Genomic DNA, 25,906 nt, shown 5'->3' with positions numbered 1-25,906 from the left:
GCAGAGGCAGTAAAGCCAATTTTTTAAATTCCCATGCTCGATGTTTAATTTTGCCAATGTCTTTGGATTGTAGAAAGGTAGATTTCTCCTAGAATTAAACATGTCACAGTTGGGTATATCTACTACCATGATAGAAAAGAAAGAGGAAATTTTGATATTTTATTCCTTGGAACAATTACTTTGTCATCCAATGAACATGTCCCTCCTTTTATATAATTGAGATCTGGAAACTCACATAGTTTTATTATATAAAAGTCCCTAATAAGAAAGGAAAGGCAAGAGATTCTGTCCCTGAGGCATGGAAAATGGAGCATGCTCAGTGAGAGCAAAACTGTTAGAAAGCTAGAAGTGCATGATGTTGCTACATTGGAGTCAAATTTAATAAAGCAAGATAAATTGACTTTTTGGATTTCCTTGTGCAAAATACCCCAAATCCTTTTCATCTTTTATTCTATTGGTATCCCCTCTTTTTTCAAAGTTTAAAAAGTGAATTTCACTCTAAGCAAGTGTTCCCCGCATTCTCAATGCAAGAACCAATCACCAAGGAGAAATAGCTAATTTAACTGTGACATTCTCTTTGCTAAACTCATCTTAAAAACCTATTGGAAATTCCCGTTGACATTTCTGGGATACAATATGAGTTGCAGAGAATTCTGTTTCCCCCTGAAGTTCAAAGAAAAAAAAAGGATCCCCCTTTTGCCATATGACTTCAGGCTGACAAAAACTGCTTGCAATTTCAGTCCTCTCCTGGATTCTGAAGTTGATAATATGCAAGAAGTGGATTCAATATACATTGAAAATACATTTCTGCCTTGACAAGAGACACTGAGTATTCAGCTGCAGTCCTCAGGTGCAGTAGGAAAATGTAGTGGTCTATGGAGCTCGGATTCAGGCTGATTAATATACTGCTAAATGCTCTTTGGAGCCCAGCCAAGAGAAATATAAACAACAAAAGAACTCACTCTGTAAGTATCTGATTTTTTTTTTAACCAAAACTGTACAATGAAAATGTGTTTTAAAAAATGATGGGAGGATGTGTTTCTGTTACATATATGCTCATCAGTTTCCCAGCTCTGGGAAACCCATTAAAAAGAACATGAAGCATTTAAAATCAGCAGCAATCATCTTGGCTGGTTACTGATTTACAAGATTAAAAAAAAATCAAGTGAAGATGAAGGTACATTGGTAGATGTAGGGACCTAAAAGAATCCTAGGTGATTACTTGTTATTCTGTGTGGTGAGATGTCTAAACATCTTTGGAAAAAATTTCATCCCATAAGGGAGGGGGAAGTGTTGATATTAGACAATGTCCCTAGGAAATTCGGAAGATCATTAATATTCATTTTGCAGAGTCCAAAAGAAAAAATCAGTGTATGGTTTAAAGTCTCCGAAGCCTAGTGATGTGGCAGGACATATTTCCTATAAGAATGCACATTGCTGTATTGTTCACCATATCAGGGTGATTTGGGTCTGGGTTTTGTTTTGTTTTGATTTGAGATTGGGATTTTGTTTTGTTTGTTTGTTTTTGAGCTTTTTGTCACAGCCCATGTGCCTAAAATATAGTAAGTCTATCAAGACAAAGATCCCCTGGAGATAAAGACATAACTGCCCTCCAGCAACTTAAAAATCTTCGGCACCATGGTATCCAAGACAAGAGGGATGGTAGCAGAAAATGAAACTGATTAATTCTTTTTGCTTCAAGAATTCCCAAGATTGAAGAAAAGAGATATAATTTGCCAAGTCTTTTCATTCTATTCTGATTTTACTTCTTAAATATAACTTATATAGTAGTGATTTATTTATTTGCAAAGTAAAGAGAGAAAGAGAGAGGGAGGGAGGGAGAGAGAGATCTGTATATCCCAAATCTAAAAAAGGTTATAATTGCTGGTATTATTCAAAATGTTTATAAGGCCCTCTTCTCTATGTTTGTATATTGCTTCAGAAGGCCATGCCAACTTACCCCCAATACCAGAGCTATATCTAGGAAGGTTTGTACTGGGATGTAAGTAGCAATAGCAGGAAGAGGTAGAGGTTCAATTGGGGTCTTATCACTTAAGATAATATATCCTGAGAAAACAGGAGATGCTGAAATACTCCCTAGGTACCAACAAGGGAGACAGTTGGTCAGGATACAAAATGTGATCAGGATGTCCTATTCTAATCTCCTACCCTCTATTTCTCCAGCCAGCCATCTTGGGGTATAAGCCTTGCAGAGAATCTCCTGTTCCTCCCCCACTACTTTCTTTTCTATTGGACACTCTCACTTTGGGGTTTTAGCCTTGTAGTTCTCCTATCCCCCTCCCTTATCTTCCACTCTTGGATCTTTGGATTGAGTTAGAATGGCTCTTGGTAGAAAATCTTATCTATGTCTTGTGGGGTTTGAATTTTAGACATTTTGGAGATGATAGAAACTAGAAACCTAATTGCTAAGTCTTTACACTGGTTTGAAATTTCTCCCCACCTTGGATAGAGCCTGAGGGCCCTATTCTCTTATAACCTTTTGTAGAAAAGTAAAATGGAATGCAATAATATGAGAATATTCTCCTGCTATTCATTCCTAAATTCCCTATTTTGGAAAGATGCTTAGGAATAGTGAAAGGTCAAGAGGAAAATCTAAGAAGAGAAAAGGGGGGAATGTCTTTGTGCCAAAAATACATACTGTTTCTGGGAAATGGCAGGCTACAATGGCAATCCTTGTTGAGCCTAAATTGTGGACAGTGGGTCACTGTAGCTGTATAGAGTAGCTTATGCCAGTGTGCTTGCCCTCAAGATATATACTTTTAAAAGTGGCCAATATACCACATTTGCCATATAGATTCTTCCTTCACAAGGTCTGCACATTTTTATAGCTTCTAATACCACTAAAATTTTTTAATGTTTTTTAAAGAAAGTTCAGTTGTTTCCCTTTTTTGTTATATTTTGTTTAGTTTTTCCAGGTTGATAAATAGATCTGCTAAGGATACCACAGAGAAGGGCAATTGTCAGACAGAGGTTTATAAGAAATGTGAGCTTTCTTCTATCCACAAATCAAAACTGTCATTCAACCCAATGGGAAAAACCTTTTTCTAGAACCCAGGGAGCAGTAAAAATAATTCTAACCATTATACAAGCTGATGGCATTCAAAACATTTGGTTCAAATAAGTTCAGCCAAAATATATAAAATATATTGGAACATGGGGAAACACTTCAGAGTATTTGCTGGAAGCAGATCCTCATATTCTCTCTGGGAGTACTTTTGGGCGAAGCCATAATATGGAACACCAGAGGGGAAAGAAGTGGAGCTGAGAACTTCAGAGGGGGTCAGAACTTGTTTTCAGACTGATGACAGTTTTCAAAGGGGCGAGCGGTTCTTTTGATTCCCAAGCCTGTCAGAGTAAACTCATGGGTCAGCTAAAGTCCCAAATGGAATGGTACAAAACACCTGGGATTCTATTTAGACCTATGTGTAGATTTAAGGTGAAAAAATATAACCTAGACTCATTGACAAGTTACAGTGATCAGGTGAAACTAATACAATAGTGATTATAATGGTGATGAATGCAGTCTTAAATTTAAACAGATTGTAAAAGCGTAGTAAGAGGAGAAATAGGAAGAGGAGGAAGAAGAGGAGGAATAATAATAAGAGGAGGAGAAATAGTAGTAGTAGTAGTGGTGCTAGTGGTAGTAGTAGTAGTGGTAGGAGGAGGAGGAGGAGAAGGAGAAAGGAGTTGGCGGTGGAAAAGGAGGAATAATAATAGGAGGAGAAGAGTAATAGTAGTAGTAGTAATAATAGTGGGAGGAGGAGGAAAAGGAGGAGAAAGAGGAAGAGGTGAAAGAGGAGGAATAATAGTAGGAGGAGGAAAAGGAGTAATAATAATAGTAATAGTAGAAGTATTAGTAATAGTGGTAGTAGTAGAAGTAATAGTAGTAGGAAACAATATCAATAGCTGATATTTATATTATTTTACTATGTGCCAAGTATGGTACTAAGCATTGTATAATTATTATCTCATTTGATCCTTACACCAATCCTCTGAGACAGGTCCTATTATTATCTCCATTTATAGATGAGGAAACTGAGGCAAAGAAAAGTTAATATCTTGCCCAGGGTCATACATCTGAAGAATAACTGAATTTGTATTTAAACTCAGTTCTTTTTTATTCCATGTTCAACAATCTGTCCAGTACACTACCTATCTATTGTGGCTGCGCCACAATACAAGTAAAAAAAATACTTGGAGGGTTTAATGGACCACTTGCACAAGCTGAATTAATAGTTGGACATTTGTTGTTATTGTTGTTGAGTTTCAGTCATGTACAACTCTCAATGGCATTTGGGGTTTTCTTGGCAAAGATACTGGTTTGCCATTTCCTTCTTCAGCTCATTTTATGGGATGAAGCAAACTGAGGCAAACATGATTAAGTGACATATACAAAATCACAACAGAGTGAAATGGAAGCCAACAGATCTAATCTGATCTTAGACTGCATCTCAATAGAAGCATAGAATTCCTTCCTTGTTGCAAGAGGGATTATTAGTTTTCCCCACAACACTGACATCTGACTAGTCCTTGCTTCCCTAGCACAGCTTCTTGGTCCCTTAAGAGTATAAAAAGCCCTTCCATACACACACACGGAGTTGGGATATTTCTAACTTTGTGGATATGTTAAGACCATGTGATTTACCTACCCATAAAAAGACACATCTCTTTATGGAGACGGTGGGACCTGTTTCAGAGGAACTAAGTGCTACTGATCCTTGGTACATATCCTTACTGCATTATGACAAAATTAACTTCTTTTTGTTCACTGTTCAATGACTTTTGAGTGTCTCATTTTCCCTCTAATGTCAAACTTACCCTAACACCATGACATAAAATGAACTAGTTGAACTAACTGGAGACATTTAATTTGGGGAAGAGAAAATAGAGGGTGGGAGGGACATGATAGTCTTCTGAGTGCATCAAAATTATTGTCATTTGCAAGAAGGATTAGGCTTTCATTGTTTATTCCAGAAGTAAAAGTAGGAGCAAGAGTACAAAAGTGAAAAAAGAGAAATAGCAACTCAATGGTAGGAGAAGAATGGAGTAAACTGCCTAAAAGATAGTAAGTTCCCCATCATCAAAGGTCTTGCAGTGGAGACTGGATGATAATTTGCCAAAGATGTTATGGAAGACATTCCTATTCAAGTATGGTTATATTAAATAAATTGTGAGGTATACAGTGCTTGGCACATCTTAAGATCTTAATAATGCTTTTTTATTTATTCATTCATTCACTTTCTCATTCATACCTTCCAACTCTGAAATCCTATGATTTGTGTTTTAAAGAGAACAGAAACAAGGGTTGCCATAGGGATCTTTTTCTTTCAGTTTTCTGGGATGAGGAATAAAGAAACTAGCTCTCCTTCCTCCTTCCCCCCATAAGGCAGCCACCAGGGGAGGGAACCCTGGGCTATTTGGGAGGCTGAAAGAAAAGAATAGTCTTCTCTTAACTAGGGGTTGAGGAAGGAGGAGGAGAGTGATAATGGCTTGGGGAGGATGGGGGTGGGTTTCCTAGAAGCACTAAAGGGAAAGAAAATCTTGAAGGAAACACTTGTTAATTTCTGGGACTTGGACTTCCAGGTGATTTTTTTGTAAGTATACATCTGCAGAGCTAAATCTGGTCTTTGCAAGCTAGTTTTTTTTTTTTCCAAAGAGGGAGATATTTTTTTTTTTCAAAATGGAAAGAAAAATCTTTGTTTTTTATGGTTCTCAGGTGACCAAAGGAAACTTTAAAAGTATAAAAAAAATAATTCTGTATAGACTGCATAAAAAGACAGAGTCCATGTGATATGGTTTACAGAAGCCAAAGTTTCTTTTGTTTTGGCTAAACACTAATATTGTGGAGATATCAAGTTCATTCTCTACCTCCCCCACTCACCTTTCCTCCCCCCACCCTTATTATACACATCAACCTTAAGTATTAAACACTTTTTATTCATATCTTTCCCCCAAGCATAAAAATCACTCATTATCAATGGAAAAGTGTGGTTTGAGAGTCTTTCTTTTTTACATTTTATTTTATTTTTGGTAGCCTTTTTTTTTCTTAATTGAATATCCATTCTCTTCTCACAGTCTGTAAGATCCTGTCAGGATTCCCAAAATGTTAAAGCTAAACCAGGCGTGAAAAGAAGCACATGCCCAGGGCTGAAACCAGGCAGCAAATCTAATGAGAATCAAGCATCAGGCCAAAGAGAAAATGCACATGATTTGCTTCTTTCTATTCTTTTGCTAGGTTTTCCAGGAAATCCAGCGTGTCCACATACTGATAGTCTGCCTGCAGAAAGCCAACATCTCTCCTGGTCCTAAAAGCTACGGGGGATAAAATTCAAGCCGATGTGTCATTGCTGGGTGAGTAAGCTGCCATTGGTGGCCTTTGTCTATTCCCGAAAATGTGGGAGACCCCTGGGGTTTGACGGCTTTCGGTGGGAGGGGGTTTGGAGGAGGGAGGTCATGTTTGCTTAGAGGAGGCCACGAGGGATAACGGGAGAGCAGCAGACTGTGATTCAGAGGATCTGGTTTCTATCTCATTTGGGCCAGCAACTGGCTACAGCTCTATGGGCTCATTTCTCTCTGCCCATCCTTCCTTTGTCTGGGCAATGGAGATGTGAGATGGTGTTCTCCAAGGCCTCTCCCAGTTCTAAAAGTGAGGATGTCTTAATATCTAGTCCACCTGTCTTTCAGGCAATGATAACGATACCCATCTAGATCTCGACTAGACCTCTGATTTCACTGGCCTAGAAACTCCAGCTCCCACAAGCAATGCAGGCTGACATCTGTTCTCTGCATCTTATAATCTTCAGCAGTGGGCTAAGGTACTGAGAGGTTACTGATGTGACCAGTTCCCCCAGCCGGGATAAATCAGAACCAAAATTTGGTCTTTTCAGACCACACAGTGGTCAGCCTTACTAAAATTTTATACTCTACCAAATTTAGTTGGGGGGAATATGACCCATATTCATATGGATTTAATGGAATAGAAAAAACATTTCCTGAGCCCCAGGGGTTGTGAAACACATGAAATATTCAATCTGTGAGACCCTGGGCATGTCATATAACCTCTATTTGCCTTAGTTTTCTTAGTTATTAAATAGGGATAATAATAGCACCTATTTCCCAAGTTGTTGACTTAGCATTTATAAAGATTTGTGCAAACCCCAAAGCACTACATAAGTGCTAGGTATTCTTTTTATTATTATCTTCTCTAGGCCCTATATAGTCAATCCTAGAAAATAGTTCAAGGATGCTTACAAATCACTGATCTCTTATGTTATCCTATCTTTAAGGTTGGGATATTTTGTACTTAGTCCACTTTTTATCTACAGAAAAACTTTCCAGTTTTCAAAGACCACCAGAGAAGATTTCATATCCTTCTTTAGTCACGCCTTCATGTGTTTCACAGTCCCTGGAGGTCAGGAAATTATTTTTTTTCTATCTTATTAAATTCATCTGAATATGGGCCACATTTTTCCAAAATCTGGACTATTATGAAATTTTAGTAAAACCTATAATTAGTTTTAATTTTCATGTGTATTACATGTGTGTATGTTATTTTTTTTTATTTTCAAAGAGATCTCAATCTAGGGATGTGGTCTCTATTCAGGAAGACCTTCTATTTAGACAAATGTGGTCAATTGGTAATGCTGAAATTTAAACACATTGCTTCTTTATCATCAATCAAGCAACAATTATTATGCACCTACTATACTTATACTTATCTAGATCTTTGAAATGATGATTGCTTCTGGAGACTAATCAATTGGTCCTTGCTTTCCCCCCTTAATGGAAACATATTTAAACCATTGTATACACACACACACACACACACACACACACACACACACACACTAAAGCGTTCTAGAGAAGCAAAAGGAAATTCACTACCCTCAAAGAGCTTACAATTTAAGGAAGCAGACAAAATGCAAATAAATATATACAAGTAAGCTATATGCAGAATAGGTAAGAGATAAATAACAGAGGGAAGGCACTGCAATTAGGAGGAATTGGGGAAGACTTCCTGTAAAAGAAGGTATGTTAGTTAAGAATTTAAGGAACCCTAGGAAGTCAGTAAATAGAGTTGAGGAAAGATTTCCTGTAAAATATGAGATTTTAGGGGTAGCTAGGTTAGTGGATAGAGCACCAGCCCTGAAGTCATGAGGACCTGAGTTCAAATCTGTGTCCTAGCTGTGTGACCTTGGGCAAGCCACTTGACTCTAATTGCCTCAGCCAAAAAAAAAGTGAGATTTTTAGTTAATAATTTAAGGAAACCTGGGAAGTCAGTAAGTAGAGTAGAGGAGAAAAACATTACAAGAATAGGAGACAGCCAGAGAAAATCCCCAAAGCAAGAGATGGAGTGTCTTGTTCATGGAAGAGCTAAGAGTCCAATGTCACTGGATCGAAGAATATATGTCGGGAGTAAGGCATAAGAAGACTGGAAAGTAAGGAGGACAGTAGACTGTGCAAAGCTTTGAATGCCAAGTGGAAAATTTTGTATTTGTTCCTGGAGACAATAAGGGAGTGACTGAAGTTTATTGATTAAGGTAGCAAATTGGTTGGACCTATGCTTTAGGGATTTCATTTTGATGGATATTGGAAAATGGATTGAAGAGGGGAGAGACTTGAGAAAGTAGACCCACAAATAAGCCATTTTAATAGTTTGGGTGTGAGGTAAGGAGCTGTACTAGAGTGGTGGCAGTGTCAAAGGAGGGAAGGGGGCTTATTTGAAAGATATTGAAAAGATGAAATCAATAGGCTTTGAAAATAGATTGAATATGGGGATTTGAAAGGTAATGAGGAACTGAGTCTGACTTCTGGCTATAAACCTGAACGACTTTTGCCCTGTATGGCTATAGGGAAGGTAGAGGGAGGAGGGCAGGATTTAGGGAAAATGATCATGAGTTCTGTTTTGGACATATCAGGTTTAAGATATCTACTGAACAACTAGTTGAAGATTTCTGAAATAAAATTGCAGATGCAAGATTGGAGGTCAGCAGAGAGGTTGTGTTAGGATTAGTAGGATTTGAGAATCCACCTTTAATAGAGCTAGGAAAAAATCCTGACATTAGCCACATATATGGATGTCAAGAGTATTAGGGAAACAAAGAAAATTATCCCAACCAAAAAATCCCATTGATGATGAGCTTACAGTTGTCCTTATCTACAGTCACTCATTTGGTATGATTTAAAAATTAGTCACCAAGGGACTGCCAGCCTCTACCCCAATTTACTCTGATCTTATTTGGTCTACTTCCTTTAATTTCCATCATTGGAGCAATTTGTTTGGCATGGGAGAAAACTGTTAAAGCCTTAGGTTAAAAACATGTTAGAAATCTGGGTGAATATAAAAGAAGAGAAGAAGAGAAGGGGTAATAATGGGAATATATACTATAAGCAAATGAAAGATAGGATGATATAACAGAGTATGATGGGAAATTTCTGGGCATTTGGATATCTGTTGATAGTCTCATTCTGCTACAAGGAAAGTTTTATGGTAAAATTCTGATTTGCCTTGCTGATTCGTTTCTTCTCTTTAAAAGGAGCATAAGCAAATGAGAGAATTTGTTACTCTGGATTTAATTTTCACTAACAAGGAACAACTGGTTATAGAGGAGAAAGTGACCATGTTATATTAGAGTTCAGGCCCTCTGGAGATAGTCCAGTAATTTATCCCTTAGGAGAGCAGTTTCCATCAAGAAAAAAACAATCAGTATGATCCCATAACCAAAGGTTATAAAAGGCCTGAGATGGGCTAACTCTAGCTAGACTATCACAAATGATCTCAGTGATGAACAAAAAGAAGAGATCAAAGTGTATGGCTATAGAAGAAATTCTCACATAAAATACAAAATGATTTATCTGTATTTTTTGCTTATATGAACCTATAAATAAGAGATTTTTTGATAACAACCTTTACTTTGGAAACATAAAATTAAAAAAAAAAGTTGGTGGTATTTGTCAGGAGTGATGGACAACAATTGGATGGCCTATAACATGTTCCACTAATAGAGGAAGTATTATTAATGCACATTAAATTTGTGTGTAATGTATGCCTTCTTTTTCTTCTGGATAATAAATTGTCAAACATTTACTAGCACATCACTGGGCAAATCCCATAGTGAACTTTTAGGAAGATAGGAGATTTTCACAGGATGAACTGGCATTAATAAGTTGTGATGGATCATTGGAAGGATGATCATAGATACATTTGAGTATTTAGTTTGGACAACATAGAGGCCTTTAAAGTTTTATTTGGAGCAAGAAAAACAAGGAAAGGCTAAGCCAACTGCTTGAAGCAGATGGCGTAATGTTAACAGATGACTGACAAAGTAGAACTACACAACTCCCATTTTAGTTCATTTTTCACCAAAGAAAATCATCTTCAAAACTCCATAGAATATCATAGAACTGATTAAGAGGGAACCAAAGCCCAGGGGCAGGCAACCAGGTAGTATAGTGAATAGAGTGCCAGGTATGGAGTCAGGAAGACCCATGTTCTTGAGTTCAAATATGGCCTTAGAATGTGTGATCCTGGGATGCCTGAAGTCAATTAACCCCCTTTGCCTCAATTCCTCATCTGTTAAAAGAGCTGGAGAAGGAAATGGCAAACTACCCCAGGATCTCTGCCAAGAAAACCTCAAATAGAGTCACAAAGACTCACAAAATGACTGAACAACAACACAAAGCCCAGAAGAAGGGAAGGTATAGAAAAGAACTTCTAACTACTTTAAATGACTTGAGACTCTGGAATCCAGATGAATTATGTCCCAGGATATGAGAAGAACTTTAAGATGTGGTCACTCGACCTACATTTAATCACCTCAAAGGAACTGTGAACAAAGTAGGAGAGAATTCTGGACTCAGGCAATTTTTAAAAAGTTCTAATTTTCAGAAAGCAGAAAGGAGAAGATTTTGGAACCCACTAATTAATAAAGTTATTCTCTACCAAAAAAATCTAAAACTTGTGTATTCAGAAAGGAAAGCAATATTCTCTGAACTTTGTAATGGATTCTCTAGGATTCAATATTACAATATTTTCTCCATTGGACAGTGTTATTGGAATGGAATATCAGATGAATGTCACAAAGCTAATGTGTGTTTATTTTAGTAAGATATTTGACAAATTCTCTGTTATGTGTTGGGTTGAGGCTCAGCAGATACTGCAAAACAAAAGGATAGTTAGATTCCAAGCAATGATCTTTGCCAAGAGGTCAGTCTGGAATTGCAGTGTAGGACAGATTATAGAGATATGATTTGTAGGGAAAGGACGCCAAGAAAAAAATCAGACCATTTGCCAGAAGAACCAAACCAAGTTTCAGTAGACATGGGAAGTGGTAAGTCAGGAAAGGATTACAAGAGCTTTCCATGTCCCTCTTATTTCATTTAGCATTTAACCAAGAGTTGTGGTTCTCTAATGAACTCCAGAGTGTCAAAACCACAAGCATTATCTTTGTGGGCAACATGGGAGAAATGACCTGGGGGATATTATAGTTGAATAATTGTATGAACTTATAATCATGTGGACTTGAATTCAAATTCTTCCTCAAACATTTACTAATTATGTGATCTTGAATAAGTTGCTTAAAATCTCAGTACTTTTGTTTCCTTATCTTCAAAATGGAATTTTTTGTACTCCTTTATCTTGAAGATTACTTCCAACTCTAAAATTGTGCAATCTAGAATTCAGTGATGGATTATTATCTTTGCCACAGAGGTGAAGAGTAACTGTCAACCTGGAGAGATGAATGTCATCGTGTACTGAAAGATGTGATTGTCTTATTCTCTTCAATATTTGCCTCAATTATTTAGACAAAGGTATAAAAGGACTTAAGAAGACAAAATGTGTAAAGTTAATTTTAACAGAAATAAATGGAAAATCCTGCATTTAGTTTCCAAAAAATAAAAATAAAATGGCTCGAGCATTTGGGAAACTTGGCTAAAAAGCCATTTATTGCAAAAAGAATGTTAGCTTAGGTTCTCATCAGGGCCCAACTTGTGACATGCTGCTAAAAAGCTAAAGCAAACTTTTGGGGGTCTGGTCTTAATATTAAATCTGTGTAAAATGCTCCCAATGCATTAAAACTTGCTCCACCAATCAAGATTGGCAAACCCCCATAACTTATATGGTCTTAGAGTATGGAACAGTACTTAACACGGTACTTGATACATATTAGGCATTTCATAAATGTTTGTTGATCCAACAACAAGATACATGAAATTTCCATAGTCACACAGCCACCATGCTATAAGATCATAGATTTAGAGGTAGAAATGATCTTGGATCATATTAAGTTCAACCACCTCATTTTATTGGAAACTAAGACATAAAGAGGTTAAGGTATTTAACAGCTAGTTAAGTGTCCAAGTGAGATTTGAGCTTGGGTGCATTTGAACCCTGCTCCAAGTTCAGTATCCTATTCATTATACCATGCTGCCTCTCAGTTCAAATTTAGGTGCATAAATTTGAAAACTCATTGAGTTCTTCAAGATCTTGTGCTTTTTGAAAGATCTGGAAAACACTGCCTATGAGAAATAGTTGAAAAAGATTCAGTTGGGAAAGAATATATTTTAAAGTAGAGATGAGATTGGCTCCTGAGAAGCCAGTTTCAAATAACTGAAGGGCTATCCTATGAAAGGAGAATCAGACTCTTTTTTTTTTTTTTTGTCCCAAATGGCAAAGCTATGACCAAGGATTGGAAGTGACAGGAAGGAAGCTTTTGATTCAACATTAGCAAACATTTTCTGGAATGGACTGGCTCACAAAGAATTAAGTTGCCTGTTGTTAGAAGAATTTAAGTCTGGATAGCTTTCGATGAAAGATGGGATAGAGAAGATTCATGCTTCGAATGAGAGATGACCTCTTAAGTTCTTTCCCAACTCAGAAACTTTATGTTTTTAAGTTCCTCTTTATCCTCTGTGTTTCTCTTTGCTGATGAAGAGCTAAGGTGTTAAGTGTGCAGCTGGCTATGCTGGAAAGAAAATGTCTACAAACTCCCAGATCTGCAGTCCTTGGTTGCTGAGCTACTAGGAGCAGCCCATATGTGTCACTTCCATAATACATGCAGCCTCAAGGGAAAAGACACCTCTAACAGCTGGCCCAGGAAAAGCCCTGATGTCAACTGTCAAAGCAGCCAAGAGTTCCCACTTCCGAGTCAGGGGAAATGAGATTTCATCACAGCATTAAGAAGAGCATATGATATGTCTAAGACAAAATGATCCTAAATAAACATATATTTATTTGATAGCGAGAGTTCTCCTGGGCAAGGCAAAGCAATTATAATTGGAGTTAATAGTTACTATTAATTAAATATTATTATAATGATGGTAAATATTATAATTACTGCCTGTGATCTTAGAACTGTCCTATTCTCTCTACATTTCTCCTTGAAAGACAACGAGGTTAATTTTCCTATTTGCTTGTTCTTATATGAATAGCAAGGGCCATTTTTTTCTGGGAGTCAAAATCAGAAATTTGGGAATTTGTAAAGGCTGAGTGAGTGGTTCTAAAACAAAATGTCAACAGAGTTTTCGCATATTTTTCAAACAGAACCCAAACATTGAGCCTGAAGCTTATGCAAATGAGTTAGTGAGATTCATATTTATGTCTCGTATCAGGGTCTATCTTAGCATCACATTAAAATGCAAGAGCAAAAATTTTACTGTCACTGCCCTGCGATCCACATGTTGGTTAAAAGCAGTTAAAATACTTTCATGCTTTTCAGGTTTTCTCTTCGCAAGGTTAAGTTCAAGACCTGACTTCTTTTGAATGACCCCAAAAGCTCCACAGAGAATCTCAATCAAGTGGTTCAGTGCAATTCAAATGAAGTTAAGGTAACTCAACAACCATTTATTAAGTACCCACTATGTGCCAGGCACTGTGTTAGGTGCCAAGGATTCATGTACTTGTGAATATAAAGTATATGCAAAGTGGTGGAAATAATTTCAAGAGGAAGAGAGCATTAACAACTGGGAAGATCAGAAATAGCCTCATGATGTAGCTACACACCTGCATAGTGCTCTGAAAAAAGCTAGAATCACTAAGAAACAGAGGACATCCATGTCAGATATGGGATACCAGGATGGTCATGTGAAAAAAACTGATTTGTTTGACTGGAATGAATTATGATAAAGGGGAGTAAAATGAAAATAGAAAGGTAAGTAGGAACCATATTGTAAAGGATTTTATATGTTATACTGAGGATTTTTTATTTTATTTTGGAAGCAATAGGAATCTTCTGGAGATTTTGGTATAGATAGTATGCTGATCAGATCTGTATTTCAAGAATATCAATATGGCAGCTTCACGAAAATCGGATGAGAAAGGTAAGAAAATGGAAAATGGACGACCATTTAGAAGGCTACTCGAATGGTCAAGGTGAGAGGTGGTCTTCCAGTGGGCCATGACCACTCCTTGGATCTCCATCCTCCTCAATAGCCATTTGATCGGAAATTTTAAAGTCTTCCTAATCTTTGTCATGGATTTTCCACTTTCCTCTTGGCGTACCTAAGGTATCACAATGACTACTTCACAGTGACTTTGAGTCAATTGGGTATGAAAAGTACTTCCTTTATGCATGATTTTTTTTTCAGGTGAGAAGATTCAGGGCAGATACCCAAAATAATTTGTGGATTTATTGACTCAACCATACAGACCTCTTCCTTTCATCTTGAAATTATTTTGGGAAGTACATTTGAACAGCAACAGGATGTTTGACAAAGTACTATATTTGGTACGGTGCATGGGACACAATGTCATGTGATATCCAAGGCACTAATGAACCATGCAGATAATTTTAGTACTTCACTAAAGCTTTGTTCCATAAGTGGCTTGATTCTCAACCTCTGAATGCTTCCACTTATCTCCTTCTCATGCAGAGTTACCACCAAAGTCAGTCCCACTAAGCTAATGGGAATCCTGCAGAGAAGGGGAAAATTTATCGTTCTTCCCTGGGATGAAATCAAGAACCGATGACATCCGAGCCTTTCTGAAATCCTCTCTCAGCTTAGTCTATGGGAAGTGAGGCATCAAGATAAATAGACAGGTTTTCCATGAAATTCAAACTGGAGAATAGAGATTGAGTAAAGGGTATGAAGGGTAAAGCCCTGATGTTTGTTGACAGAGAATATCTTCCATTTAAATTATTTGCCTACTGTGAGGTCCTCCATATTATACCTCAATTTCCCTAATAACTGTATAAAATGGAGTGTAACAAGGATCTGTGCTGATTCCTGTGCTGCTATTTAACATTTTTATCAATGATGTGGATGAAGGCACAGATGGCAGCTTTACCAGATTTAAAGATGACACAAAGTAATAGTAGATAGCAAGCATAATGGGCGCTCAAGCCAGGACTGAAAATAATCCTCAAAGATAAGAACATTGAGCCAAATAGAATAATATGTAAAAGGACTAAATATAATGACATGTTTGCTTTCAAACTATCAACTTCAGAAGTACAAAATGGGAAGCATCACGAGAAAACAATTTGTCTGAAAAAAGTAGGGGTTTTAAGTAGCTTCAAACTCAGCAAGAATCAACAATGAATTATAATAACTACAAAAACTAGTATTTTCTAAACTGCATTAAGGAAGGGAGAGCTTCAAGGAATAAGGAGGCAGTAATCCCATCTCACAGTACATTGATCAGACTACTGCTGAATTGTTCAGTTCTAATCACCAAATTTTAGGATGACCACTGATGAGTAAGGAATAGCCAGAGAATGGCAATTCAAAAGCTGAAAGGACTCAAGTTTGTGACATTTGAGACCAAAGGACAAGAGAATGAAAATGATGGATTTCTTGAAAGATGGGCATGTAGAATAGAGACTAGTCTTCTTGTTTTGGACTCCAATGACAGAATCTAGAGCAATAGATAGAAGTTATAATGAGGGAAATTTAGGTTAAATGTATGAGAATTATCCAAAAGTGCATTGAAAGGTTGTATATTCTCTCTCCTTCAAAATCTTCAAGTTCCTATAAAGGCATGTTATAAAATAATAGCATTATTATAACCATGATAATGTCTATGGCACTTTTAGGTTTGCAAAACACTATATATATATATATATATATATATATATATATATATATATATATATATATATATATATATATATATATATATATATAAAACCTTGTTTGATCTTCACAATAATCCCGTGAGATAGCTAAATTTATTCTCCCCATTTTACCAGTGAGCTAACTGAGGCTGAGAGATGTTAAGACTCTTAACCAATTTTTATAAGTATGAAATACCTAGGGACAAATTCAAACTTGGGTCTCCTTGACATCAAGCCTATACTTCATATTACCTTCCTTATTTAATAGATAGTCAATGAGGTCCTTTCTAATGATAAAGCTCTATGATATTATGATAATAATCATTATTCACATTTATATAAGACTTGAAGCTAGAAACTATTTTCTCTATGAAGCAGGTAATAGAAATACTGCTATCTATATTTATCAGATAAGAAACTTGTCCATGGTCACAAATAGTGCCAGAATTTCATGGGGGCTTATGTTAATAACTCAGATTTATATAATGCTTTAAGATTGACAGAATGCCTTATCCACTGTAGATCTATGAGATAGCAGGGCTATTATCTCCATTTTACTGATAGGTAAATAACAAGAAAATCAAATGTCTTTCCCAGCACCAGACAGCATATGTCTTTTAGAGCCCAGATTTCAATATACATTGTTCTCCAATACTCTGAATCAGATATAGAAATAAAAGAAGAAATAAAAATTATTAGAATACAAATAGAGAAGAAAAGAAAAAGTAAATAAGACCTGGTCCTGCTCCCCACGAAACTCAAGGTTTTCATCATCATCAAGCAGAGCTTCATGTTGAGTTCATAGATTTCGGGGAGGAGACCTATGGGGGATGGGAGACCTGAAGGGTCAGTTTATATTTATCAGGCACAGCATCCTGTGCTCCTGGGCTTATTGTACTTCCCAGGATCCAGCTAGTGGATCGCCCGGGCAATCGACACTGAGCATGTGCTTGGGGAATTACCTGGACGCGGCGTTCATTGATTCCCTCCCTGTTGTCATTTTTCTCTCTGTTCCTTGTATTTCAGTCCTCAGTATAACCTAGCAGCTTCTAGACAAACATTGTTCTCTGCACATATGTTTGAGGGGGTTGGCGTATCCTCCTTGGGAGTTCTGTGATGAGAATGCAACTTAGGATGCCTAGCCCTCCCTTTTAAGAGATTCAGTGTTAGCAGACCATTTTAATTAAAGTTCTCTAGACGGGAGGCAGAAAAACAAGATTGACTGGAATGAATATAACCTGCATGGAGTGGTGGGAAAAAAAAAACCCATGTGGGGATGTATACTTACACTACATGTTTCAGCAAAACAAATCAATATGTATCCCACAAACAAAGTGAGAGCAGCTGAAAGATGCAGTTAAAAATATCACATCAAGCGTCTTGAGCCACAAGTTTATTTGAAAAGGACGTCTTTATGGCCTTACAAATTCATTTTACCAAGAGACTCGTTTTTCCCATTGAAGGACGTGCTGATTATTGTCCTGTGGTTTTCAATTAATAAGTTCACGGTTAACAGTTTTTAAGTAGACTGAATCATGTGAATTTCCATATCACAGCATCTAATTTATTTGTTTATTGTGGTATATAGCAAGCGCCACATGAATCTGGTTTTGAAATCAATTCCAAGTAAAGCAGATGATTTTTTTGCAGGGACAGGAGGGAAGAACAATATGTAATGGAGGCCTCTGCTTCTCTCGGCAGGTTTCTGATCTTGGAGTGGGTTTCGTGCCTCCGCAGCCCACCTGAAATGTCAAGGACCCCAGATTGAGTCCTGCTGTCAATACCTAAACTGCCTGGACTGAGAGAACAGGAGTCCTTTTTTTCCTTTCTTTCCTCTGTAAAATTGCTTGTGATTCCACCCCCCACCTCCATCTTTTATTTATGATTACACAATTTTTTCTCCAAGAGCTCTTAATGTATTCGCAAACACACAAACACAAGGATCATTAAGTTACAAGCTGAATTTATTTACCGTTTGCAGCAAGTTCAGACAGTATAGAGCTATAGCACGGCGTTTGAATTTTAAGATAGACTGGGGATTGTTGTTACTTGGGACTGCTTTTTGCCTTGCTTTGGTATCTCCAGAGCTTAGCACATGGTCTGGCACAGAGTAGGCCTTTAATAAATATTTGTGGACCAACTAATTGTTGCATCATGCTCTCACACTTGAAGTTAGAACGTAACTGTCCCAGAAAGGACATTCTCTTGGAATCAGCCATCTGAAGAATATGGCCAGAGTTAGGTAAGAGGAAGGGAGAAGGAAAGAAGGAATACTTTTCCAAAGTTTCTACACTCCTTTTCCCCAGAATAAAAATCTTTTCATACTGATGATCTAGCCGATCCCTACTGATGCATAGCTATTGGTTGGGAATGAATTAAATGAATAAATGAATAGACACTTGAACATTCCAATCAGTATGTGCAAGAATCCTGAAGAAAAAATAGCACAAAAGCATTGAGAGATAAAATTGGCTAAAAATGTCCAGAGTTAATTTAAAAATTTCAATATACCCTGAAAATTACTGGCAGCCCAACTAAAATCCACAGTCATGCAAATTATATTTTCCCCTTCTTGTATGTCGGGACTGATGGCACAGTTACATATCTGAATATGTATGTCTGTGTGTATATTTACATAAAATATGTGCATGTATAAAGATATACATTATATATGTATATGTATATATATATACATTTATATATATATATATATGATCATATTTATACTGGCCTTCAAGATGTTTATTTTGGATCTACTTTGATGTAATGTATTAATGCTCACAATTTTCTCTATTCAATAAGAGCAACCGTAAACATTTTAGTCCTGAAGCAGCCTGGTTTCTGAATTTTGAGAACTTGCTTCATCTTTGGCAGTTCCCTGCTCATAATGAGGAGAGGATGTCTTTGGTCTTTCACGTAGACATCATTTAAAAGCTACCCCCACCTTCCACATGTCTGCCCCATCTGTCTCCCTTCAAGTTTGCCTTTGTTATGCAGTGGAAAGAATGGGCAAAGTGAAGATGAAAAGCAATGAAAACCACTACAGATAGAAAAAAATTTTGAATAATTCCCTTAAAAGTGGTTTAATTTTGGTTGCGCCACAGAATAAAATTCAGATGTTGCTATGCTGGAGTCAAGATTGGATGAATTTGCCTTCCCAGACAGAGTGACTAATGTTTCCAGAAAGTTGGACAATGTCAACTTTCCTTCTTACCCTCCCCATACCACACAGGTAAGCTGATTCTCTCTAGAGAATCACATATGTCTAGCTCAGAAACACCTGGTTCTGTCAGTCACTCTGATTTGGGATCCAAAGGAAATCATCATGATTCACATTTAGTAGAACTGGTTGAGGTCTCCTGAGCACAAGGCATTTTATTCTGAAGAAGTACTTCACGTTTATTCAATGGTAAATCATTATTTTAAAAGTCAGAACAGGAAGATGCAATTAGTCCTCAGACTAACAGAACATTCTTAGAAGACTAAATACTAACTGGGTGTTCTAGCAGCTTGGAAGAGAATCATTTATTGTGTTTTACTGATTGTTATGATGGATTTGAAGGGGGGAAAGAGTTGGGGGATGTATATGAAGAAGGTTACCAAAATTATTTGAATCAGGACTGATACAGCACAATTGTTCTCTAATTATTCAGCACTGGAGCAGTATGTTAAGTTTCTGTGTCTGTGCACAGGGTGGGGTAGAGGGTCAGAGGAAGGAGGGATTTGGGGAGTGGCTAAAAGGCAGGTATGAAAATACACTCCTGATTCTCTTTCTTGAGGTCTCTAACAAAGGTACCAATCGTGGAGGTTATAATTCTGACACCCATCCATTAGCAAATGTCAGAGGTTGGCAACTAATTTTATACAGGTGACCCATGGGCAGGGGTTTTTCAGGTAGAGTTCATGTGCACCTGATATAATAAACTCAGTATGTAGACTTATGAATCCTAGATCTAATCTCTTGGGCAAAGTTTTTTTTCAAGTCAATGAGTGCAATGTGTTAGTTGAGGAATCCTTTTCATTTTCCTATGCAATATCATTGGTGAGATACTCTAAGAACTGAGTGACGTCTAAGAATTACAAAAAAAACTACCCCAAGAGTCATGTAATCAGTATCTCCTGAAAAATATTTATCCCACTGCTATTTGAAGACCTTTATTGCTGGGACAAGACACCATCTGTCAAGATACCCAGTTCTACTTTGAGATACCTTTTCCTAATTATGAGAAAGTTCTTTCTTTCTATTGATCAGACTTTTTCTCCCTCTCTGACATTTCTATCCACTGATTCTCCTGCTTCTCTTTGAGGATAAGCTAACTCTAAAACCTTTTTCACTTGACAGCCTTTCAAATAGTTGAATCTATTATATCCCAATTTGTCTTTTCTAAGCTATACATCCCCAGTTACTTCACCTGATCATATAGTATATCTTTCAGTCACCACATCACCTAGTTGCTATCTTCTAGACTCACTCTACCTTGCCAATCTCCATCTTAAAATATGATACACAGAACTGAACACACTTAAATTATTTTATTTTTAATTTGTGAAATAAAATGAGAATTTCCATAAGATATTATAACAAAAAAGATGATTGCATATGGAATTGCAAATCTATTATGTACAAGTGGTTATCATATATGTTCTTATCAGAACAGCAGACAGCACTATCACTATGATTTGGATGCTTTATTCCTATTGCAGCAACCTAAGATTGATTTAGCTTGGTTGTTGTTTTTGTTGATGTTGGTGGTGGGGATAGCCATGCCATATGATTGTATCATTTTGTGTTAGTAATCCATTAAAACCTTCATATCTTTTCACTCAAACTATTTTTAGCTATACCTCTATCTGACAGAAGTAAAAATGTACTTGTACATTGATCTTTTGTAATCTAGGTGGAAAATGCTTCTTTTTTTCCTTACTAAATTTCATTTCATGAGATTTCGCCACTCCCTTATTTATCTTAATGTTGTTATCTACAATATTTGCTTTCTATCCCAGTTTCATGTCACCAGAAAAAATTAATAACATGTATCTATATCTTCAATCAAGTCATTGATAAAATAGTGCCAAGGATTGATACTTAGAGTTTCCACTAGAGACCTCCCTCTGGTATGATATCAGCCTATTGATTATTCTTTGATTTTGGTCAGTCACCTAGATCTGAATTCATCAAATTGTATAATCATCCAGCTGATATCTTTCAATGCTCTTCAAAAGCATATCCAGAAAGTTTTGTTATTTAATTTGATAAAAAGCAAATATAATTCACAGAATTTCCCTAGTCTACCCATTCTAAGTTTAACAAAAAGAAAACGAAGTTTGTCTGCAAAAAACTTTTCCATAATTAGTCAATGTTAGCCCTTAGTGATCAGTTTCTCTTTCTAAATGCTCAGAAATACAACATAGAAGTGACCTGACAATGTAGGGGGAATTTTCTTACCAACAGTTTGTTTTATCAGTTGAAACTCAGCTCTAATCCTTATCCCCTATTTCTTCCTTTATCTTGATTTTCCATTTTCTTAGACTTTTTTTTTTCATTCAAATCATTTTTCTTGGGAGAGAAAGCAAAAATAAAATGAATTAAAATAACTTTTATATATCCCTTGCTTGTTACCATTCCATCCATTATAAATAGTCCTCCCTTTGTTGATTTTCCTCTTGACCCAACACTTAAAAAAAAAATAAAACTGTTTGTTCTTTTTAGTACGATTACTTTGCCTCAGTTCATTTAAAATTTTATCATTCCTAACATGATTCTTAAAGTACTGTGTCATTCTTACAGAGTCTATCTGTTTCTATTTTCTGTCTTTTAAGAGTGTGCTATAACTGTAAATGTTCTGTATCATGCTTCCCCTCTCTGATTTTTGGATTTTCTCTGTGACTATAGCATCTTGATGTACATTGGTATTCTACCACCCTTTTTATCTAATCTGTTCTTTTTGAATAAAGCTTTTCTTTCCCTAGACATATGCTCATCATGCATCACATCCCAATTTACCTCTTTGCATTCAGATCTCTGGTTCACCTTGATTATCATCCATATGCAGCATAATTGTAGAGAGGGATCTTGGGTCATGGGTCTTGTTATTCCTCTTCTTAGTTATCATAGCCTTTGAATGACTGTCTTCAAATTCTTTTTTCCAGTGCCTTAACAGTTGCTCTCTGTGAATTCCGTCTCTGCAGATGTAACTGAGCAGTTTTCACTCTTTTCAGTTTCAAGTCTTTGTATTCAGATGTCCAAGTTTGCAGGCAAATATATCATTAGCTGTTCTCATTAGATGCATTCCATTCCTTTCCAAGAATCTATGGAATCTCTATTCATCCCATAATCCAAAAACTGTTCATAGAATCATTCTCTTTTCACTTCCCAAATTTGCTTTTCTCTACTGAAGATCCTCCTTCAAGTTGACAGCAGTGATGAAAAGACCACTTAGTATATGCTCTTAATATCCTTAGCTTCTTGCCATCACTTAATAAACCAACAAGAATCAAATGAGTTATTTATTAAAAAAAAAAAAAAACTTAGCACTACGCCTGGTACATAGTAAGCATTTAATAAATACATGTTCCCTTTACCATACCCCTACTCTATCAGGCATTCTTAAGTACAAAGATTGTAATAACTCCTCCTTGCAAAAGAGGTTTACATTCTAATGCAGAGGACAGCAGCACATATATAAGCCTGCAAGGCATAAATATAGGATGAATAAATGAAAATACCTAAAAATGGTCAAATAGATATTTTGGCAGAAAAGACAGATGCAATTAGGGGGTCAGGAAAGGCTTTGTGCAAGAGAATGTGCTTTAGTTGAAGACTAAAAGAATAAAAGGGGCTCTGAAGGAGGAGGAAAGGAAGAGACATAGAGAACAAAGTCGTGAAGATGGATAATGAAGTACCTTTTTTTTCAGGAGCATGAGAAAGCCAAAAATATGATGGGGAGTGATGTTGGAAAGATAGGTTGGAGGCAGGACATAAAGGACTTTAAAAACTAAGCAGAAAAACTTGTTTTATCCTAAAGACAAAAATGAAGCTAATTGAGTAGGAGTGCTGAATAGTCATGTTTGCTCTTATGAATGGACTGGTGTCATAAGAAACTTGAGGAAAAGAGAACAGTTGGGAACTAGGGCATCCTCCTGTGCTATGCATCTGGGACTTGCTGGACAGTCTCCAGTAATCTGTCAAAATTTATGCCTACTCCCCACTTCTAGTAATACATGTGGGGGCAAAAAACATCCAGAAGCAAACTGGACAACACTGTTATGTTATTAGGAATCCATCATCTCTTACTTAGACACCTTCGGTAAGCTCCCAACCATTCTCTTATTCTCCAAATCAGGTTGACATGTGGCAACCTTGGTACCTCTCAGTAGAATGTCACTAGGCCCTACATTATTTTCTTATCTTCTTCTCCTCAATACTAGATAATTGGTGGATCTTGTACTTTATTTTAGAAGAAAATCAAAATGGCATTACTATGTTAAAGTCAAGTTACCATGACTGTGGCTTCAAATGCTCTATGACAGGCTGAACATAAATAATCCCCCTGAACATTTGGGGGTAGATTCTCTAACTTTGCAAATCTCCTGTTTCTTGTGAGCTGCTTCAATCTGTCTTGCCCCTCGAGCCCCTTTTCAGATGAGGATACGCCATGCTGGGTGATCCTGTGCCAGCATCTGCCATGTCATGCTCCCAAGTCAGAGAGACTTGAGTCTCATTTTTTCTGACCACTGTGTGAGCTTTCCCCAGTGAGAGTCCTCTACAAATACTCTTTTAAGCAAGTATACATTTAGCATTGAAACAACATGACCCTCCCATTGGAGTTGAGCTGGTTCAGCAGAGTTTTAATGGGTGGCAGTTTATTTCAAGAAAGGACTTCAGTATTTTCTATCTTATTGTGTTGGGTAATCTTCAGAATCTTCCTAAGACAAGTGAATTGGAAGTGATTCAGTTATCTGGCACAACGCTAATATACTTCAGGAGGGTAGCTGAAGGCTTAAGTTGATGGACTGCTAATCCATTGTGCTCTCCTTGTGTGAGTTTGACAAATCCCATCCTCATTGATAATAATGGGAAGTAGAGTGATACTGGATAACTACTCTCCTGGTGACATCTGTATCATCATTCCTTGGAATACAAAAAGTTGCTGCTTTCTCCTTGTAAATTGGCTCAAATTTATTATTTATTTCCAAGGATTTAATGTTGCCTCTTCCTTCTTGTCTCTGTCATATTCCTTTATGTGTCAAATTCTTCCTTTGTTTTTCCTTTGAATTATCTCTTCTTTTTTTTAAGAGATCCATCATTCTACCTGATAAACTCGAAGATAGGTATTCTCTTAATGTCCTGTGGCTGGGGAAATCCATCTAAATTTTGTGCACATATCAATGTGATAAGGGTACCAGAAATATCCTCTTTGCAGGTAACTGAGATATTCCCATTCCCATAAATAGCAGTTGGAACTGAGTTCCTCAGTTTTTTTTTGTTTTTTTTTTTTTTTTTTTTTTTTTTTTTTTGTTTTGTTTGTTTTTGTTTTTTTTGCCAGGTAAGCTTCAAGTTTGAGGGGTTTTCATTGGTAATTGCTATTGTGGCTCTTTACATTTTCTGCTTTCTATCTTCCCATCCCCTTCTTATATAATGCTGTTTATTTGATTTATAATTTATAAGTGCAGAAACCTTAATGAAAGTTGTAGCTGCCTATACCTGTTGTCTATGGAAAAGTCCCAAGTAAAAAGCCACCTAGCATCCCTTCTTGCCCCTGTCTCTTTTTTCTCTCCCCTCATAAATGATCCCACTTCAACCATCTTGTCTCTTTACTGCCTCGAATTCTTTTGGACTTGTACATATGGTGACATCTTATTGGGCTTGGTTCATTATGGTTATTTAATATTTGCAACCCATCCATAACATTCTTGAGACTGTATTAAACACCATAATTTGTATACTTAAAGAGCTTGTGGTCTAATTAAAACCAGATAGAAGACTAGAGCTTAAAAGAAGTATCATAAATATACTAGAAGAGAGCATTTGTCCCTTAGGGATTTACAAATCCTATTCCAGGTTAAAATGAGAAAAGAGAGCAGAAAGATTGTTTCTAAGGGGGGAAAGGCAATAAGTTTAGTAGTGATAGTAATATTACCTTGTGTGCGATCAAGAAAGATTCCCAAATAGTTCTTAATTATTATTTATTATAATTCATATTGTATGCCATAATACAGCCTCAAATGCATCCTCCCCCATCCTCTGTACTTTTACAACATATACTTTTCATATTATTTTCCTAAACACTATTAATTTCTACATTCTTTGAGTCACAAATGTGAGAACAATGGGCAACAGAGTAGATTTAGCAAAGTTCCCAGAAATCTATTCTGGGAATCTCAATGAATCTATACATGGCGGCCAGGATTTCCCAACTGTAACCACTTTCCACTTTACTTAGTCTGTTTAGGGGCCGGGTGAATAGTCACCCCTTTCCAACTCTCCAAAACCCCATTCCAGCATTCCTTCATTTCCATAACTGTCCCTAGGACCTCTGATTGTAGAAAAAATTGTCCTTATATTATTCAGTACAGTATCAAGAATTCTATGCATGTGACTCAAATATTAACTAGCTCCAAATTTTTAAAATGCCAACCAGCCCATGTAGTACAATCTATACAGAGGAAAAAAACATTAACTCTGGAAGAAGGCTAGAGTTTAAATTTAGCACTTGGCAGTGTCAGACACATGCTAAACACAATAAATCCTCTCTGTCTCTCTGTCTACCTGTCTCTCTTCTCTAACATGGACCACATCTACTACATCCAGGGAATGTCCCCAGCACATA

General features: G+C 36.7%; 1 long non-coding RNA gene across 1 annotated transcript; it reads left to right on the top strand.

Moving 5' to 3' along the window:
- Positions 1–787: 787 nt before the first annotated feature.
- LOC141542575 (uncharacterized) lies at positions 788–16,075 on the top strand. The gene is made up of 3 exons (XR_012482210.1): positions 788–965; positions 6,257–6,372; positions 13,740–16,075. It is a non-coding gene; the product is annotated as an uncharacterized LOC141542575 (long non-coding RNA).
- The last annotated feature ends 9,831 nt before the right edge of the window (positions 16,076–25,906 follow it).

The sequence above is a fragment of the Sminthopsis crassicaudata genome, chromosome 5, assembly GCF_048593235.1.
Source record: "Sminthopsis crassicaudata isolate SCR6 chromosome 5, ASM4859323v1, whole genome shotgun sequence".
In the NCBI taxonomy this organism is placed as follows: Eukaryota; Metazoa; Chordata; class Mammalia; order Dasyuromorphia; family Dasyuridae; genus Sminthopsis; species Sminthopsis crassicaudata.
This window is presented reverse-complemented; position numbering and strand designations above follow the sequence as displayed.